General features: G+C 48.7%; 1 pseudogene; it reads right to left on the bottom strand.

Moving 5' to 3' along the window:
• Positions 1-132: 132 nt before the first annotated feature.
• Positions 133-21,583, bottom strand: LOC123171384 (uncharacterized; annotated as a pseudogene).
• Positions 21,584-22,038: the final 455 nt, after the last annotated feature.

The raw sequence follows: 22,038 nt of genomic DNA, 5'->3' as shown, positions 1-22,038 counted from the left end.
AAAACTGGAATTTAGCCCTCATCATAATTGCCGCGATTGGACACTTACAATATATACTCTAAATGATTTTACTTATAGAGATTGCACTTAAAAAATGATCACGGCATCTAGGAACATGAGAGGTATGTCATCCTAGTAATCACTCAGGGGCTTCAGATTAGGATAATCCGCAAGAAGCCTCTCTTCAGAAAGAACGTCATTCTCTTCTTGAGGAGTCCATAAAACATTAACGCCCTGAGATAGCAGGAACAAGTAGGAAAGTAATCATCAGCGATGTGAGATGAAATTAGATCTGGAAGCAGTTTTGAATCATGAAACAGTAGGAGAAATGCTCCATACCTGGATTCCGCTTGCAGGTATAGAATTAAGCTTTTCCAGTACTGCTACCAGATCAGCGGGTCTTTTGATTTCTGGGAACTTCAGTGCTCCATCAACAGCCATTAGGATGGTTACCTGAAGAAATTGTGAATCATCACAAAAGTCATTATCTGCAAACGTGTAACTTCACATTTGTAACACAAGAATATCAGGCTACGAGAAGAACTATCATCACCGACATGTCCAGATCAATAAGTAGTTCGCATCAAATAGGAAGGCCATTTTTCTGGAAGCATTTTACGGTGGACGAAGTTAATATACCACTATATATTCATTGCTGAAGCCATCTGGTTTCTTGGAGTACTCTTTCTTCCTCTTGATTCCCTCCAAGTTGTAAAGTGTTTCTTCATCAAATTTGCTCCTCTCTTCCGGAGAAATTTTATCGAAATGCCCCTCCCAAGAATCAGCTCCAACTTTGACATCAGCCTAACGTAAACGAAACATAACAAAATTACAAGATCAAGTGGGCTAAAATACAGCGGACTTCATGCAAGATCCTAGTCATAGCGGAGAAGATCCATTGAGCCCCATAGACATTATTTATCAGCAAGAGGTATACAGTATATGTTCCTTACTGATAAGCTTGAAGAGACGCAACAATCATTGTGACAGTTCAAGGCACATATGGTCTCTGCATAATGAGTCACATGAACAGGATGAACAAGGTAGTACTGAGGAACAATTGATATTACCATAGATCTCAAGCCATGTATTAGCAGTAAAAACATTTGATAATGATCACTAAACAGCAGGGCCGTACCTAAGAATCTGGGGGCCCGGTGCAAAATTTGAAATTAGGCCTTTATATGGAAATACTAATTATAAAGTCAATATGATAGTATTTATTAACCGGAAATTACTAATAGGGTTCAAACTCCACGGAACCCGAAATTTGAACATTTTTTCTTTAAATTTTATGTTTCAAAGAATACACACATACCTATCGATGTATACTCCTTTTTGCAAAGTTTAATGCCAAAATACGTTTTATGCGAGGTACACGAAAATAACAAAATTATGTATTTCTTGCACATACTATCCACTATAAAGTACATACAAGATTTGTTTTTTGTACAACTCATACCAAAATGTATTTCACAATGAAATTTTTACACAAATCTACAAGTACTTGTGTATTTATATTCTGTTTATTAACTTAAAAAATGTCGATGTTTGAAAAAATAAATAAATGTGGAGCCTGAGAGCTAAAAAGCCTCACTCATTTATTAGCATACAATAAACATAATCTTCTGAATAATAACACAAGAGCGATGGATGATGGGAAGAAAAACTAAATAGATGACAGCAGAGCGTATGAATCCATTTCTTACTTCAAATATCTCTAAAGAATTTGCAAAGTGATTAGCTGAAATGAGAACAGAGAAGACGTCCCTTTGGATTATGATGCATGCGAAATTTTCTAATCAAACTTGACGTTGATTAATATCACTAACTGCTACTATTAGAGAGAGAGAGAGAGAAGGATGGGTACTGGTTGGCGTTGGAAGCTGGAAGGTTCCACTGGACGTTAGGCTGGCCATAGTGAGGGTAACATGAGTAGTATCATGCACTTGGAACTCGCAAACATGCTTATGTGGCAGGCAATTAAATAAGAGAGGGATGGTTATAGTAACATAGGTAGATACTGTAACATAATAAATGTGATGCTACTATGTGTCATGCATGCCAATAAATGAGACCACCTATGATACTAATCTATGATACTATGCACTATAGAGGTAGTAACATAGACTAGTAACATATACTCCCCACTATGACCAGCCTTATACATTCCTTCACTATCCTCTTGATTAACGTTGTTAATTGCTATTTAAGATAAATTTGGGGGCCCCAAAATTTTACGGGGCCCTGTGCCGTTGCACACCCCGCACCTGCTTGTGGTACGGGCCTGCTAAACAGGTAAATGACCAATATTATGCAGATAATCAGTAACATATGTAGTATCTTCTTTCCTTGTTTCTGTGAGCTAACAACAAGCTGAAGCTATTGCACAAGAAGGCATGGAAGTCAGTGCAGAGGACTTGAATCAATGACACTACACAAAATTTCAGAAAGCATATTACCCGTTGTTAGAGTACGTAATGGGCCTAATGGGCCTGGGCTGGCGGTATAGCCGTTAGTCTTAGGGTTAATTAGAGATAAGGGTCGCTTGCTTAGGGGTCAAGTAAGCCTTGCTGGGGAGTCAAGTAAACCTCTCTATATAAGGCGAGGAGATGTATCAATCTAATCAAGCAAGAATTAAGAAGGAAATCCCTTCCCTCTTGCCCGGCCGTGGGCAAAAAGGCCCCTGGCCTGCCCTCTCGCGCCCTCCTTCTAGCAGCCACATAACAATCTGGTATCAGCTTTTCCGGATTCGATCATGTCCAGCCCTCCACCGAGTTCTTCCCACCCGCCGCCGACGCACACCTACCCGCCGCCACCAGCGTCTTCATCGGCGCTGCTGCCCCACACAGCAGACGCGCCGACATTGGGCATGCTTGCGTCCTCAGGGGCGATTGCACCCTCTGCCCCGACGCCGTCCATCCTCGTCCTCACCCAGGAGCAGATGACAGTCGCAATCCTGGAATTACGGCAGGCCGTGGCGGGCATCAGGGCCTTCCTCGTCGGGTCCTATGCGCCCCAGCCGCATCCCCAGCAGCCACCCCCTCCGCCGCCACACCAACAGCAGCTACCCCCGCCGCCGCCACCCTCGGACGCGACCACGGCGCCGGTCATCTCATACTAGTATGGGATGCCCTATGATGGGACTGCGACGACCTCGTTCCCATCAGCGCCGCCGCCGTCCCAGGGAGTCCCCATCCAGCAGATCAAGTTCCCGCCATCGCCGTCACCGCTTCCGGCTTGGATCGCTACCCGCCACGTGTCCGCGGCGGTGAGGCTGCAGGCTGCTGCGCGCGGCCTCCTAGCGTGTCGGCGTGTGCGGGAGATGCGTGGTCTGCAGCTGCCACTCCTCCAAGTTGTGCTTCACTATGCAAAGGACCTCGATCTCGTCCGCTGCGTCGGGGATCTTGGGCATGCTGTTTTCCCACGGGCGGCGGGCATGCTGTTTTCCCCACGGACAACGACCTCAAAGTCGGCGACATCGGCAGTTGGGGGGGCACACCCCTCCTCGCCATTCTCCATCGAAAGCCCTCCACTCTTCTCTGTGCGGTGTAGACCAACAGCCGTCCGGCGGGGAGAAGCCATGGTGTCACCGACAGGAGCGCACCGCATAGCACCACTGCATTCCGCCGCCGCGAGGGCGCCTCTGCTGGTCGCTCTTGCGACCACTTCCAGGTGGCCATACACATGCACTCCTTTTGTCCAGATGGTGTCTATGGGATCCAGGTGTCTGTACACATGCACGTCCGACGTGCGGATGGTGTCCACTTTATGTTCAGGGTGTAAGATTGGATCGATAGAAGCGTTCCTACTCCTCCGTAGAGGAGCCGCGGGTATTTATTGATTGAGGGCAGGAATAACCCCTGCCGTGGTTTACAAGTCATCTACCGATCGCTAGGATTCAGTAGGATTAGGATAGGAAGTTGAACGGGAGAGGAAGAGATAAAGGAAGTAGTTAAGATTACGATGACTCAAATATCTCTAAGTCTAACACCCTCCCATAATCTGAACTACCTATCCTAGATTAAGATTGTTGTTGAATGCTTCAAATGGCTTGTATGGTAGAGCTTCAGTGAATCCATCAGCCACTTGATCTTTGGAAGGAATAAAGCGTATCTCCAACTTCTTCTCTGCAACCCTTTCTCGTACAAAATGGAAGTCTATCTCAATGTGCTTGGTTCTGGCATGAAAAACAGGATTAGCACTTAAATAAGTAGCACCCAAATTATCACACCATAGACACGAAGTACGATGGTGCTTCACACCCAATTCCTCAAGCAAAGATTCAAGCCAAATGATTTCGGCAGTAGCATTTGCTAATGATTTGTACTCAGCTTCAATACTTGACCTTGACACTGTTGCTTGTTTCCTGGCACTCCATGAAATAAGGTTAGAACCAAAGAAAACAGCAAAACCACCTGTTGATTTTCTATCATCACTGCAGCCTGCCCAATCTGCATCAGAGAAAGCACTAACAAGTGTAGAATTGGAACGTTTGAAATGTAGTCCCAAACCTACAATATGCTTAACATACCTTATGATCCTTTTAACAGCTGTCTAATGAGCAGAAGTAGGAGCATGTAAGTATTGACATACTTTGTTAACAGCAAATGAAATATCTAGTCGTGTCAAGGTTAAGTATTGCAAGGCTCCAACAACACTTCTGTATCTAGTGCTTTTCTCCTCCTTAAGTGGTTCCCCTTCATATGCTGACAATTGTTCTGATGAGGATAATGGTGTGGGTGAAGACTTGCAATCCTTCATTCCCATCCGAACCAAGAGTTCAGTGGCATATTTTTCCTGATTCAACAATATACCATCCTGAACCTTCTTAACTTCAATGCCTAAGAAGAAGCTCAAATCACCAAGATCCTTTAAGGCAAATTCTGAGCTTAGGTCACGCAAGAGAGCATTAGTAGCATTCTGAGAAGAACTTGCAACTATAATATCATCAACATATATGAGCACAAAATAACAGTATTTGCATTGTTATATATGAAGAGGGATGTATCAGCTTTTGATGCAATAAAACCAAGATGTTTCAACTGCATACTCAACCTGGAGTACCATGCTCTAGGTGCTTGTTTCAAACCATAGAGAGCCTTGTCAAGTTTGCATACATAATGGGGTTTATGTTTGTTATCATAACCTGGTGGTTGCCTCATCACTACTAGAAAAAGGGCTATAGATGGGATTGACACTAATGGCGCACCAGACAAGCGGTGCGCCATTAGTATATACTAATGGCGCACCGCCTTCTGATACGCCATTAGAGTTGAAACTACTAATGGCGCACCTGGCCTAGGGTGCGCCATTAGTATCAATTTTTTTTAACTAGTGCGCCTGTCCAAACATACTAATGGCGCATCCAGACACAGTGCGCCATTACTAGTTGTAACTAGTAATGGCGCACCTGCCGGAAAGTGCGCCACTAATGATGTTTTTTCTATTATATTTTTTATCCCTTTTTTGCAAAACTACTAATGGCGCACTTTTCCACCGTGCGCCATTACTAGTTGGCGCACTGTGGAACAGTGCGCCATTAGTATGTTTTTTTTTGCAAAACTACTAATGGCGCACCACCAGAAGGTGCGCCATTAGTAACCTGGATTACTAATGGCGCATTTAGAGTTGGTGCGCCATTAGTAAGTGGGCAGCAACAAGATATTTTGGACAGCCTCTCCTACCCACACTCACTTTCTCCCCACTTCATTCTCTCCACCTCCTCCTTGTCTCGGGTGCCTCCTCTTTTTCACCTCATTTCCACCATAGATTCATTCAATTTAAGTGGTTAAATTACCTTGTTTTGATAGGTAAGTAAGGGGGGAAGCTATATTTATGTTGTTCTCCCTACAACAATGTGCACATGCACTTTTTATGGCCTAGCTAGATCTATGTATGTTCGTGGTGTTGCATATGTTTGTGGTGTTGCATATGTGTTTGTGTTTGGAGGTGTACCGGTATTTGAAATGCGATAGTTGCCAATATTTTGCCGGAATGTTGATTCATTTCCGTTTCGGCGAGAATTTTGGCATTAAGCATTCTTTTTGGTCCTATTTTTAGGGAAAGTCATGCCAAATTTTTTCTTGGTTCTAAAATATCGTTTTGCTCTACCCCGCAGGCGACCATGGTCCGCATGATGACCGAAGGCATCGTGAATAGGTTTTTGAGGTCCGCGAAGGCCGAGATGCTTCAAAAGAACGAGACGGAGATAAGATGTCCGTGTCGAAGATGCAAGCTGAAGAGCCTTATTGCGGACCCGGAATCCGGGCAGGTGCGGGACCACCTGCTCTTGCGTGGTTTCATGGATGGCTATCGGTGGCAAGGTGATGAAGATGACTACGAAGTCGTCCATGGGGGCCGGGCAAGAAATGAGGAAGGGCAGCAAGACAACCACCGCGGCTCGGGCGGGCGAGAAGACGAAGAATCCCCAGGAGATGATCACGACGGTGATGCTGTACACAGTCATCATGTAGAAGATGCAGGACATGATGATGAGGAAGATGCCGGAGCAGACGACGGGCATGATCATGAAGATGATGATGCCGGCGGAGCAGACGACGCTGGACCATCGATGGGCTGGGTGCAGGACCCTCATATTCAAGAGCTGCTTCTCAAGCAGACGGATAACGCAAGAGCTGCCGCCCGAGAGAAAGCCAAGATGGATCAACTTGAGTTAGACGCGGTTACTCCATTGTATGAAGGATGCAGGCCCGAGGATACCCGCCTGAAAGTAACGCTCATGGCTCTGGAGATGAAGGTAAAACACAAAATGACCGACGCATGCTTCGACGAGAACATGTCATTCTGGCACGAACGTCTTCCCAAGGGGAACAAGTGCCCGACCAGTTTGGAGGAGGCGAAGAAAATCGTGTGTCCTCTGGATTTACCGCACGTGAAATACCATGTGTGCATGAACAATTGCATCATTTATCGGGACGAGCACGCGGAGTCTACCATATGTCCGGTGTGCGGCGTCACTCGATACAAGAAGAGGAAGAAAGCTCCTCGAAAAGTGGTGTGGTACTTTCCGATCACTCCTCGTCTGCAGCGGTATTTCGCGGACCCTAAGGTAGCAAAGCTCCTGCGTTGGCACGCGGATAGGGAGGAGAAGAAGCGAGAAGATGACGCAAATGATCCGGAGATAGATAAAAAAGACAAGATGCTGAGTCACCCTAAGGATGCGAGCCAGTGGCAAGCGTTGAACTTCGAAGACCTAGAATTTGGGAACGATCCAAGGAACATCGTGCTGGGCGCGAGCACCGATGGAGTCAATCCGTTTGGCAGCCAGAGAAGCACACATAGCACCTGGCCTGTGTTTGTGTGGATGTACAACCTTCCCCCCTGGTTGTGCATGAAGAGGAAGTACATTCACATGAGTATGCTAATTGAAGGACCGAAACAACCAGGGAACGACATCAATCTGTATCTGGGGCTGCTGAAAGAGGAGCTTGACACGCTGTGGAAAACGCCAGCCAATACGTGGGACGCCGCAGAGAAAGAATATTTCCCTATGAGAGCCGCGCTGCTCACGACGGTGCACGACTATCTCGGTTACGGATATGTCGCGGGGCAGGTGGTCCACGGATTTTCTGGATGCGTCAGGTGCATGGATGACACAACGTATCGCCAGCTAGATAGAGATCCCGGGTCTTCGAAAACCGTGTTCATGGGACATCGAAGGTGGCTTCGCGACGATGACCCGTGGAGAAAACGCAAGGATCTATTCGATGGTGAAACCGAACCCCGAGGACGCCCGCGTACGAGGAGCGGCGAGGAAATAGACGAGCTGTTGAAAAATTGGAAAGACTGCCCACTGCCGGGAAAGAAGCAAAAGGCGCCAGAGCCGGGAAAGAAGCGAAAGGCGCCAGAGCCGCTGCTGAAGGTATGGAAAACGAGGTCTGTTTTCTGGGACTTGCCGTACTGGAAGATCCACCGTGTGCCTCACAGCCTTGATGTCATGCATATCACGAAGAACGTGTGCGAGAGTCTGCTTGGTACCCTGCTCAACATGCCAGAGAGGACCAAAGATGGGCCGAAAGCAAGGGCAGACTTGAAATCAATGGGCATCAGGCAGGAGCTTCACGCTATATATGATGATGATGATGATGATGATGAGGCGAAGCAGGACACGGAAAGTCGTCGCAAAGGCAAAAAGGCCAAGAAGACCGGAAATGACTACCCTCCCGCGTGCTTCACTCTAAGTCAGGAGGAGATCGAGCAGTTTTTCACCTGCCTCGTAGGAGTAAAACTTCCTTACGGTTACGCGGGGAAGATAAGCAGATACCTAGACCTAGCGAAGCTGAAGTTCAGCGGGATGAAGTCTCACGACTGTCACGTGCTGATGACGCAGATACTTCCAGTTGCAATCCGTGGGATCATGGACGCGCACGTCCGTGAAACGCTATTTGGCCTATGCAACTTTTTCGACGTCATCTCTCGGAAGTCTGTTGGCGTGAGGCAACTCAGAAGGCTACAGGAAGAGATCGTGGTGATACTATGCGAGCTTGAGATGTACTTCCCGCCCGCATTCTTCGACGTTATGGTGCATCTGCTGGTCCATATCGTGGACGATATCATCCAACTCGGGCCGACGTTCCTGCACAGCATGATGCCGTTCGAAAGGATGAATGGTGTCATCAAAGGATACGTTCGCAACATGTCACGTCCAGAGGGAAGCATAGCCAGGGGCTTTCTGACCGAAGAGTGCATCTCCTACTGCACGAATTATCTAGGCATCGAGAACCCCGTTGGTCTGCCCGTCAACAGGCACCTCGGCAGGCTCGCTGGATGGGGTCACCGTGAGGGTCGCCGCGAAATGCATGTCGACTTCGAGGGTCGACTCGCCGACTTTGAAAGAGCAAACCTAGTCGCGCTACAACACATAGACGTGGTCGATCCTTGGGTGGTAGAGCACAAAACCTTTATTAAGAAGACGTACAATGACCGAGGCCAACAGAGGACGGACGGAGATATACTCAAAGAGCACAACTCATGTTTCACGCGTTGGTTCAAGCAGAAGCTTCTGTCGTACCCTTTACATGAGGATTCTTCCGCGGAAGAACAACTCATATTCGCCTTGTCACAGGGCGCCGAGCACAACCTGATGACCTATGAGGCGTACGATATCAACGGCTACACATTCTACACCGAGGCCAAGGACATGAAGAGCGATGGTTATCAGAACTCCGGGGTAACGATGGAATCCTACACCGGTAACGACAAGGACAGATACTACGGAAGGATCGAGGAGATCTGGGAGCTGAGCTACGCTGGAGAGAAGGTCCCGATGTTCCGTGTCAGATGGGCCAAGAGCGTCCTAAAAGAAGACCGGTATTTCACCACCATGGTTATACCCGAAGCCAAATCCAAGACCGCAGGCGCAAACGTCACCGCGAAAAATGAGCCATGGGTACTGGCTTCCCAAGTGGACCAATGCTTCTTCATTACCGACCCGTCAAAGCCCAGTCGTGTTGTCGTGAGGAGAGGCAAAAGGAAGATCATCGGAATGGATGGAGTAGCCAATGAGCAAGACTTCGACAAGTACGGCGACCCGAGAATCGAACATGACGACGATGATGAAGTAGCAGCATACACCACAAGAAGAAGCAGGACCACCCTACCTAAAGGACGTCCGTTCCACAGAAGAACTCCATTTGCGAAAAAGAAGGGCAAGAAGATTGTGAACAGATAGCTAGCTAAGATCGATTGTATTTAAATCGTAGCCTTCATTTCTCGATTGTATTTCATGGGCACTTTTTGAACTATCATGAATATTTTTAAATTTCATGGACACTCGATCTCGATCCCCCTCCATCTCGATCGCTATCCCACCTCGCCAGATCCGGTCCCCCTCGCCGCCGAGCACCCCCCGGTCCACCGGCCCCCCGCACCCCGCGCACCCTCCCCCGCTCCACCGGCATTACTGTTTGATGATATTTTTAAAAAAATTATTACTGTCTTATAAAAAAATATTACTGTTATGATTTAAACAAGTTTGAACATATTTAAACACAAATAAATATCAAACAGCATTTTAAATGCATAAAAAAATTGTGGAGCCTGGGAATCGAACCCAGGACCTCCTGGTGTGAGAACTGGCTGCTGACCAGTCGAGCTAGTAGAGGGAACTTGGTGTGGATCAGGTCAGGTGGAAGATAACCTGTTGGCTCGAGCAGAAATCAAAAAAAATACTAATGGCGCACCAGGGTGAGGTGCGCCATTAGTATGGATGTACTTATGGCGCACCGAGGGGTGGTGCGCCATTAGTATTGTGCCCTCGCCCTCGATCCCCTTCCCCTCTCCTATCCCCGGCCCAAACCTATCCCCTCTCTCTCCCTCGCCCTCGCCCTCGATCCCCTTCCCCTCTCCTCTCCCGACGCCGCTGCCCCGCCGCCTCGACGCCGCCCCGTCGTCCTCGTCTCCGCCCGACGCCCGACGCCGCGACGCCGCCCTCTCCTCTCCCGACGCCGCCGCCCCGCCGCCCCGTCGTCCTCGTCTCCTCGGCGCCGCTCTCCTCGTCTCCTCGGAGCACCACCACCACCCGGACCTCGTCGCCTCCCGGACCTCGTCGCACCACCACCACCCGGACCTCGTCGCCCACCTCGTCGCCCCGTCCACACCACCGCCCCCGTGAGCTCCACCACCACCCGGACTTGTCTATTGCTTCATGTTCATTATGACAATTGCTAATTCTTGTTTGATTTAGTAGCGTCTCATTTCTTGTGCTCATGGGAAAACTAAGAAAGCTCAGGAACATAATTGTGTTTCTTGTCTTGTTTGTTTCGGTTGCCTTTTAAAGAGAATGGGGTTAGCAAGAGAAATCAGCTTGTACACTATGAGTAGCTTATGCATGAGTCCTGATGGAATCACTATAAACACCAGGTCATTATAATTGTTTTCGAGGAGTAGTTTTGATGGTCAAGATCAGCATAAAGGAATACAACTTTATATCTGGTTTACCTTGGATTGTTTTACCTTGAGAAAATGCATTCCACTCAAAGACAGCCCATTTTGTACACTTTTTCGTTTGATAGATCTAAGGAGGCAGAAAAGTTCTCTTTTAGTCATCTTTATTGCAGTCAATGTCTCCACCACTCTGATATCCTCAGTATCATGGTTGTGCTCTGAATCTCCAAGCAAATCATATTGGTTGTGATGATTGACTGAAACATAAGAAGTTTTCAGGTGGTTGCATTGTTTCTTGCTACCAACACCCGTAGTTTCTTTCTTTGTTTAGTTGGAAGTTTGTTATACTGATAGAGTGTGCATAGGGAGTAAACGAATTCCTGCAAAACGAATTTTGTATGAGTTTTTTAGATCTGAATTCATTTATGTTCATGTGCGTCTGTCTGGCTGTGTATCCCAACTTGTGTTGATGCTCTGAAGTAGGTTTTCACTAAGAGAATTCAAAACTAAGACATGTTCTTAAACTGAAGCAGTATTTGTATCACAGAAAAAGTTCTGAAGCTGTTGAACCTTACCTTATGTATCACAAAAAAAGGCAAGGAACATCATGAACAACTCTCCATGACTTAATTTTCCTATATGCATTGGCCTGTACAGCAGGTTCACTTTTCCTATATGCATTGGCCAGTACAGCAGGTTCACTTTTCAAAACAAATTAGAGCAGACCTCATACACCCAAGAAAACCTGAAAAAAATGAAGTTCAACCCCTCACTTTTCCTATATGCATTGGCCTGTACAGTTGGATTTGTTTCTGATTTTAGTGTTTTCAGTCTATTTTTCTATTTCTGCTTTAACATAACGGAATAACTAATGGTGGCTGCCTAATGATGACAGACTAAGTTTCTGATTTATTTTGTTATAGAAGTGTAGATTCATTGGTAGCAATTGTTTTCAGTGTCTCATGTTGCTTGTAGTGTTTTGTCCAAAATGTTGAATGATACTGCTTGGAGATGCATATATTGTTTCACCTCTTCACATGCCAATGTATTTTCCATGTTGTGATGGAGGCCTTTTTTGCCTTGTCCACCCGAGAGGCCCTTGAGTTTGCCGGAATGTCGATTAACTTCCGTTCCGGCAAATTCGGGTACTCCATATGTCCTATTTTCAGCAAAGGTCATGCTGAAATTTTCCGTGAATTTTAGCATGACTTTGCTAAAAATAGGACATATGGGGTACTTGTGACTAATGCATGGGCCGGGGTATCTTAGTAGTTAATTAAGTAGGATCAAGTGCCCCGGCGTACTTGTGACTAATGCATGGCTTTTAGGGTGCCTCGGTGTCGATAAAAACCGAAATGATGAAAGCTTAGGCTTTTAGGGTGCCTCGGCGTCGAAAAACCCTCAATGATAAAAGCTTAGCTTTTAGGATGCCTCGGTGTCGACAAACCCTAAATGATGAGACCATGATCTTGTTCCTTGACAATAACCAACTTTTTGACCAAACTTTGTTCCTATTTAGAGAGAAACATGGCCAACAACGATGAGGCCGGGGGTTCGGGCGTCAAGGCATTCTGGAAGCTGTCCCAGGAGATGGAGGAACAACCTCACTTGTATGAGGACGCCGCCTTCCCCACCGATCCTGAGACCACTGATGGTACCGCCGAGGATGACCCCACTGATGCCACCACTGATGGTGCCGCCGAGGATGCCACCACTGATGATGGCGGCGCACGCACAGATGGCAGCCAACCGAAGAGGCAACGGAAGGACCGGCGCCCGACCGTGCTCCGCACCCTCAAGGAGGAAGTTACTGAAGTGGACTCCGACGGGAATCCAACGGCGCCCGAACGAATAGTCAAGGGGTACTCGCTTCAGCTCGGGTGCATTCTCCGGAGCACCGTCTCGATCAACACCGAGAACCTGAGGCATCCTGACCGAGGGAATTTGCGCAACCTCCTCTTCACGAAGCTGCACGAACGATACAAGTTCCCCGCTGAATTTGAAAACACAAGCCTCAAAGGGAATAAAGTGAACAATGCTGCCCTCACGAAGATGAGCAAGGCCCTGTCTACTTGGAAAAGCAATGTGAAGAGAATGATCGAGAAAGGTGAGAGTTATGAGAAGATCAAGGAGAAAAATCCTTCGATCACCGAAGATGACTACAACGACTTCAAGATCAATTGCTCGAGCACCGCAAACTCCGAATCAAGTAAGTGGGGGAAAGAAATGCGGGAGCTGAACTTAGGGGAACACACACTCGGTCCCGGCGGTTACAGAGTGGCGGAGCCTATATGGGACAAGGAGGAGGCGGACCGTGCCGAGCAAGGCCTACCGCCCCTCTTCGATAAATACGGTGACAAGCAGACCAGGAACTTTGTCAGGGCCCGGTACAAGAAGGACCCGAAAACAAAGGAGCTTACCACGGATCCGAAGACCAGGGCGCTTGAGCTTGTTCTGGTAAGGAATACACCCCCGCGTAATTAGCTCCATATGGTTGCATTCTAATTAATGAAGCCAAATTTCTAAATGGTTCACATTCCTTCCGCAGGCGACTGAAAGCAGTAGCGCGGGGTCGACTAAGAGCAACCCTTGGGACACCACTCTAAATAGGGCGTTGAATGTAATGAAGAACAAGGATAAGCTCAGTAAGCCGACGTCAGCTGGTCGTGTGGCCGGCAAAGGCTTGTCGACAAAATGGTCGTCATACTATAACACTGGTGGGCGAAAGGAGAAAAAGACCAGCTCGGAAAGCCAGGCGCGCGAGGTTCAAGAACTCAGGGCACAGGTGGCGCGGATTCCGGAGATTGTCCAAGAGCAAGTGCAACAACAACTCGGAGTGACGATCACCGCCATTGTGCCTACCTTGATCCAGGGGATTAGTGCGTGGATTGCGGGCGGCCAACAGGGGCCGCCCCCGATTCCTAGCTTCACGGCCAGCAACTCGCAGAACGCGATGGCGGGGCCATTGGTGTCTCCGGCGGAGGCGGCATTGGTGTCTCCGACGCCGGCACGGGAGCTTAATGCACCCGGGTGTACGCCGGCCGGCACCTCTGCAGCAAGCGGCCCCTCCGTCAACTGCACGCCCGCCGTTGGCGGTGCCTCGACATTAGCCGAGCTCGACGCCATCATCACGGTAACTAATTAAGCCTCTCTCGGCCGAGGACTTCATCTCCTTGCCTTTGACTGGGCATCCCTAACGCCCTACATGTTTTCGCAGGGCGCCGCCGACGTTCCGTGCACTCTCCTGCACTTCGTGAACAACGAGTTGGTCGATGTCGCCAAGGGCAAAATCGTTCAACCGGGCAACCCCTTGTTCCACGGTACCCAGATGCCACCCAACTTGTTTAGGGTTCAACTGGTTCGGGTGCTGCCAGGCTGCGACGAGTTGTTACCTCCGATTCGACCCATCGGGGCCGACGATGATGACGTGATGACCCTCAGCGCGTGCCTGAGCTGGCCCCTGCTTTGGCCGAAGAGCCAGATTCGTTTGGGGGCGGGGGACACCACCCCAAAGACAACACCGCCAGTCGTGCCGGCGCCAAGTCGGCCCCATGGCAAGACCGCCGCAACGGTGCCGGACATCCCTATGCCACTGGATCCAAACATGCATATGGCACAGGATCAGAACGACGACGACGACGATACATTAGCCAACGTCGATCAGTACTTTGCCGATCATGGGTACGGTGGCGACTTCATGGGGCCTCCTTCTCAAGAACCCAACCCAACAAAAGACGTGCGCGATCTAGCTGGTACCGCGGAGAAGCCAAGTTGCAACAGGCGTCGTCTGCAGTTCAGCTCTCAGGAGACGCCTCCAGCTGCCGACTTCACCGAGCCTCAGATAGGCGAGGTGCGAAATATGATCAGCCCCAACACACTCAAGAAGGCGGTCTGTGAGCAGAACTCGGTCCCATTACAGGAGAAGAAGAAGGCACGCAAAAGAAAGACTAACAAGGGTGCGGGCCAGCCGGCACCGAGTACGATCCGTGCTCAGGACGGGCCACCTTCAACTGAGGATATCTCGAGGAGGGTGCATGTGGCGGGTAGGCCGAGGCTACCGAGAAATATGCTCGATGCTGCAACCGGTGCTATGCGGAGTCTGCATGACAGTGTTCTTTCTTTGGAGAAGCGGCGTCTCGGAGAGAAGGATGTGGCATACCCGGTTTTCGCGGCCAAGGTGCCAGAGGGCAAGGGCTTTGTGGATAACTCCATCGGGGGTACGATCGTCCTGCGGTTTGATGACATCCACGCTATGTTGAACCTTCATCCGCTGCACTACACCTTCGTTCGGCTATTTTCGCTGAGTATGGAGATGCGGATCATTCGCGACAAGACCCCGGACATCGTGATAGTCGACCCCTTCTACATGCGTGCCAAGATCTTGGGCAGCGCTGGGGACCGGCAAGTCGCGAGTTCTTACCTCGAAGGCGTCATTCTGGCAAACCAAGATAAGGATAACTTCCTCGTGCCTTACTTTCCCGAGTAAGTCCTCCCCTCAACCGCCCCGTAACATATGAATTCTTAGATTTCGATCGTTTTTCTTTTAACATTCCGTGTTTTCTGCAGTGACACACATTGCACGCTCATCCTCCTAAGCCCCAAATATTCCATGGCCACGTATTTCGACCCGGACCGTCAGTCGAACGTAGACTACACAAATGTCAAGAAGGTTCTTGATGATGTTCTCCCCGGCTACGTCAAATCTGGAGGCACCTTCACCAGGCCTATTCGTAAGTACGGCAAGCACGTGTTCTCCCACAATACGACGTTCTGCTGCGTCAAGCAGCCGCCTGGCGGTCAGAAGGGTGCCTACTACGCCATCCATCACATGCGGGCGATCGTACGGGACCATCATCAACTTCTGCTACCGAGTAGACTCAAAGATTGGGCCGCGAGCGTGTCGGCAATCCAGGACGCGGACATCAGACAAGAATTCTTTCGCATCCAGTCGGAGTTTGCGGAAATCATCCATCAAGATGTCCTTCGTACCTCGGGGCAGTTCTACCTCAGAAATCAACCGTCCAACAGTGACATCGACACAATCCTACAAATGCAGGCTGACAACGCCCGTTGTTTCATGACTCCCACGATAGACGGCGGCTTCATCCACGCTCCGGTCCCTTGAGTCGAGTCGAAAGCAGTGATGCTGTGTCTAGTTCTGAAACATCGATTGGCTCATGTTGTAATTAAACTTTAATGAACTTGTAGTATGTCTCTTTGGTTTCGAGAGTCGTTCAACTTAGATGTAATCGATGCTATTAATGTCTTGCTTTTCTCTTCCGATCGTTCTGTTGCATACTTATATATTGCTTATGTATTGTCTGTGAATTGGTACTAACGTTTCGTTTGGCTACTGCATAGCGATGCCGTGGTATGTCGTGTACAAGGGTAAGGTTCCCGGAGTCTACGACGACTGGGAGGAGTGTCGGAGACAGGTTCACCGATTCAGCGGTAACAGTTACAAAGGGTACGCCACTAGGGCCGAGGCCGAATCTAGATACGCCCGCTATCTAGCGGGAGAGGGGAGGGAGCGTTGGAGGAACCGGATGAAGACGAGTTTCATCGTGATGATGCTCATCGTGATGACCGCAGCTCTCTTCTATGTGATGGTAGTTTAGATGATCGATATCGACTTGTAATGTGAAGACAAACTCGCGGTCTCGAGACTTGTAATATAATGTTCTATCTTTGTTCGGTCTTTTCAATTCGGAGACTAATATGATGAATTGTATTCGGAGACTAAAATGATGAATTGTATTCAGAGACTAATCTTCTATTGTATTCGATGAATCTGTTGTTGATGTGTGCTGTCTATATTTTGTCCAATTATACATTTTGTAACCTGTGCAAAAAACAGAAAATAAAAATAAAAAACCTAATATTCATACTAATGGCGCATCACATCATAGTGCGCCATTAGTATGCCAAAGGATACTAATGGCGCATCACTAAATAGTGCGCCATTAGTATGCCGAAGTTACTAATGGCGCATCCTGTTGTTGTGCGCCATTAGTATGCCAAAGCACCTGGGTATAGATGGCCCCCTGGGAGGCATACTAATGGCGCACTGTTGTATATACTAATGGCACATCTGGGGTGCGCCATTAGTATACCAGATACTAATGGCGCACCAGTGGTGCGCCATTAGTAAAATATACTAATGGCGTGGCACTAATGGCGCACCACTAATGCGCCATTAATGGCCAAATTAGGTGCGCCATTAGTAGGCCTTTTCCTAGTAGTGCATGTAGACCTCCTCTTCCAGAACACCATGCAAAAACGCGTTCTATACATCTAGCTGCCTTAAGCTCCACCCCCTAGACATAGTAATAGCTAGCACAAGTCTTATGGTTGCAGCCTTTACCACAGGACTAAAAGTATCCTCATAATCAATAACATAACGCTGCTTAAAACCTTTAGCAACAAGGTGTGATTTATACCTGTCAATGGAGCCATCTGCCTTTTTCTTGATCCTATACACCCACTTAAAATCAATGATGTTTTTACCTTTCTGGTTGGGTACCAAATGCCATGTTTTATTTCTCATCAAAGCTGTCTATTCCTCATCCATAGCCTTTTCCACTTTTGATCTCCAAGTGCATCATCCAATCTTGTTGGCTTGCCTGAAATGCACAACATGCCATACGATATAGTGCCATCAGTTCTTATTTTTGGATTCTTAATACCTTTTTGTAGCCGAGTTGTAACTCTTGATGTGGCTGGTTGTGGTTGCTGTACACGAGGGTGCATAGATTCGCTGGTTGCAGAAGATCCTGGAGAAGAACCAGGAGTTGCCGCATCAGATCCAGTGGTCGCGGGTGTGGCTTGTTCGTCCATGGCCGCAGAGTCCATCGCCGCAGCCGATCCCGCGCCAGGTGGGCCTGTCGGCCGCATGTGAGAGCCGCGCCTTGCAGCGGTTGGCTGCATGCGCAGGCCGCTCGAGGGCGATCCCCCGCGTGGGGACGTGGAAGCCGCGGAACGGGTCGCCCGAGCCTGGTCATCCAGACTGACTGGCTCGCGATCCGGGGCGAATATCCGTGCCCGGTCCAAGGTGGATTGACGTGTAGGAGTGGCTGGCGCCGCCAAATCATCCTCGTACGCCGCGCCAGCTTCGTCTTCTTCTTGTGCATGAAATATAGCTCCATTTTGGACTGGATTTTGATCATTTTGATTGTTTTGAACTCCGTTTTCTTTAGGGACTTGCACACACGGAAGACAAGGACTGGTTCCAGCAGGAATATTATCATCATGTTGGTTAGTGCAATTGTTTTCCCCGTGATCAATATCTCGAAGTGTAGATGGAAGAAGAAGAATCTCTTGACGGAGAAGGGCACCGGCATTAGGATGAATAGACTCAAAAGGGAAAACTGATTCATTAAATAAAACATCTCGAGATATATAAACTCTGCCTATGGGAACATCTAAGCACTTAACTCCTTTGTGCATAGGAGTATAGCCCAAAACACACATTTTTTTGAACGAGACGCAAGTTTGCGTGTGTTGTATGGTCTTAGGTTCGGCCAACATGCATAACCAAAGACTCGAAGAGATTTGAAGTCTGGTTTTACACCGAAAAGACGTGTGATGGGACTCTCAAGTTTGATGACTTTGCTTGGTCGAATATTTATGAGATATGCGGCTGTGAGAAAAGCTTCATCCCAGAACTTGAGGGGCATGGAGCATTGGCTAGTAATGCTAGTCCTACCTCAACAACATGACGATGTTTGCGTTCAGCCGACCCGTTTTGCTGGTGAGCATGGGGACAAGAAACATGGTGAGAAATTGCAATCTTTTGGAAACAAGAATTTAGTTTCTCATACTCACCACCCCAGTCGGTTTGCATAGCAAGAATTTTTGAGTTTAGTTGACGTTCAACAAGGTTTTGGAAGTTGGTGAATACTTGGAAAACATCAGATCGTTTCTTTAGCAAATAAATCCAAGTGAACTTGCTATAATCATCAATGAAACTAACATAATAAGAAAATCTACCAACTGATGTGGGAGCTGGTCCCTATACATCTGAAAAAACGAGCTACAATGGAGCAGTGGATACACTTGTAGATATGGGATAGGGTAACTGATGACTCTTAGCTTGCTGGCAAGCATCACAAATCGACTCAACACTAGACTCATAGGGAAGATTATTCTTGCGAAGGACGTGCTGAACTATAACTGAAGAGGGATGACCCAGACGACTATGCCACTTTGCCGAGGAAGGTTTGGTGACACTCCACGCTTGTTTATTCGACCATGATGAAGATGAAGATGATATGAATGGATATAGGCCTCCCTCACACTTTCCTCTAAGGATGACTCTCCTCGTTGCCAAGTCCTTGATCACAAAAGAGTAGGGATAAAATATTATGAGAACATTGTTGTCAAGGGAAAAACGATGAACAGAAACAAGATTCTTGGAAGCATGCGGAACATGTAAGACATTGTTGAGATGTAAATCTTTTACGGGGGTTTTAACAATTGATTTTCTGACATGAGTAATGGCCATACCAGTTCCACTTGCCGTGTGTATCTGATCACCGCCGTGGTACCTTTCCCGCATCGTCAGCTTATCGAGTTCCCCCGTGATATGCTCAGTGGCGCCGGAGTCTGCATACCAATTGGTGTCAATGCCGTAGTTGTTGGTGACAAGGTTGGCTGCTTTCTTCTCTTCATGATCATCATCGTACCGATGCCAGCAGGCTCTTGCCCCACCAGCATGGAACTTGTAGCAGATCTGGCACTCTGGACAGTGTCCTTCTTGCTGTTGTTGTTGTTGTTGTTGCGGTTGGGGGCGAAATCGTTGCTGATGACCGCCACCACCACCACCACCGCGACCAAGAGAAGGAGAGGAGCGGTTCCCTCGACCGCGTCCTCCTCTGTTGCTTCGGCCACGGCCTCCCCTGCCACGAGACTGTCCGCGCGCCCTGTAGACGGCGTTGGCAGAGGAGCGACAGCCTGCTGGTCCGTCCCCCAGCATCTCCATCCGCTGATCAAACGCAGAGATCTGCGGGAAGAGGTCATCGACGGTGATGGAGTTCTTGATGGCGCCGACCGCTGCCACGATGGGATCGTAGTCCTGATCAAGGCCAGCAAGGATGTAGTCCACCATCTCTGGATCGGTTACTGGACACCCAGCCGCAGCTAGCTCGTCCCCGAGGCTTTCCATCTTGGCGATGAAGGCATTGCTTGACATGTTGCCTTTCTTGGTGTTGGAGATGGCCATCCGTAGATTGGTTATGTGGGATTGTGACTACGCAACGAATAATGTGGTAAGAGCAATCCATAGATCGAAGGTGATGTCCTTACCGATGACCTGCGCAAGGATTTCCTGAGTGAGAGAGTTCAGCTGGTAGCTCAGAACCTGCTGATCCTTCGACAACAACGAGCCGTACAGAGGATTGGGCTCCATGGCCGTGGTTTTGTCCGCCTTGGTGACTTCTACTATCTTCGGCGGTGTGGCTTCGCTACCGTCGAGGAGACCGGTCACTTGCGCGCCTCGCAGTGCCGGCATGACTTGCGCCTTCCATAGGAGGTACTTCCCCCTTGTGAGCTTCTCTGTTGGTGGAGCATCGAGGTTGAGGCCAACGACGCTTGAGCTCGTAGCCATGGTGATGGAAGGGTGTTAGGGTTTTGGTCCTGCTAGATGATAGGGAAGAGACTTGGCTCTGATACCATGTAAGATTGGATCGATAGAAGCGTTCCTACTCCACCGTAGAGGAGCCGTGGGTATTTATTGATTGAGGGCAGGAATAACCCTTGCCGTGGTTTACAAGTCATCTACCGATCGCTAGGATTCAGTAGGATTAGGATAGGAAGTTGAACGGGAGAGGAAGAGATAAAGGAAGTAGTTAAGATTACAATCACTTAAATATCTCTAAGTCTAACACAGGGGTCCAAAATAAACCATACCAGTCCATTTCAGGTTGAGAGTAATAAAACAAGCCGAGATGTAAAAGGCTTGTTTTTAGGTGTTAGGTTTGTGTTGCGTCGAGTCATGGTTATAAGTTAGTTAGGTTGCATCTCGAGGACAAGCTGCATGTCCAGGTGGGGTGTAGTGTTAGAGTATGTAATGGGCCTAATGGGCCCGGGCTGGTGGTATAGCCGTTAGTCTTAGGGTTAATTAGAGATAAGGGTCGCTTGCTTAGGGGTCAAGTAAGCCTTGCTGGGGAGTCAAGTAAACCTCTCTATATAAGGGGAGAAGATGTATCAATCTAATCAAGCAAGAATTAAGAAAGAAATCCCTTCCCTCTTGCCCGGCCGTGGGCAAAAAGGCCCCCGGCCGGCCCTCTCGCGCCCTCCTTCTAGCAGCCACATAACACCCGTCAATATGAACTTATACCAATGCTGGTTGGAATCCTCCACCTTCTCAGCAATCTCGCTCAGTTCCTTCTGAAACAGCTTTGCCAAGCCTAGCAATGCAACCTGAAATCATGATGAACTCCATTGATTGACCAGCACTATGATTTTGTAAGCAGAGGTAAAGATCAAGGTACTCGTCAATCGTTTCAGAATGATAACTACAGATCAGGTGAACCTAGAGCTTTACCACAGTCCTCCTCGGCCGGGTGTAGTGCCACACGGCGACGACCAAGAGAATGAGGCCGATGAGCATCAGCCACGCTTGCACGAGTACGGCAGGGTCGACGTCCGCAGCAGCGACGGGTGGCGCGGCCGCCATCCTGGCCGACTCGTGAGTCGTCGAAGAATCGTACCAAGATGGTCTTGAGGAGGAGTTGAAGGATGTTGAGGAGGACCAGGAGGAGGAGGAGCTGGTCAATGTTGAAGAAGAGGAGCTAGAGGACGAAGACGGTGAGGAGGAGCGCCCGCCCATGGAGCCACCGGACGCAGCGATCGCGGCCGCGGCGGCGAGTAGCAGGGCGACGGCAACCGGGATCTCACGGGTCGCCGCGACCGCGTCGTCATGGCTAGTCCGCGGCAACTTCGAGGTTGCACGACTGGGCGGGGCGTGACGGGGAAATGGATATTGGGCGCCCTTGCCGGCGCCCCCGCATGGCGTCGCGTTTCGGAGAGGGGAACCGAACGTTCAGAACAGCCGGCGGTGACCGCCATCAGAAGCGGAGGTCTAGTGTTTGGAGAAAGGTTTAGCCCCCATTTTCAACGCGATGATGGCTT

Source organism: Triticum aestivum, chromosome 7D (genome assembly GCF_018294505.1).
Source record: "Triticum aestivum cultivar Chinese Spring chromosome 7D, IWGSC CS RefSeq v2.1, whole genome shotgun sequence".
NCBI lineage: Eukaryota > Viridiplantae > Streptophyta > Magnoliopsida > Poales > Poaceae > Triticum > Triticum aestivum.
The sequence above is the reverse complement of the archived record's forward strand: the minus strand, read 5'-3'. Positions and strand labels throughout refer to the sequence as shown.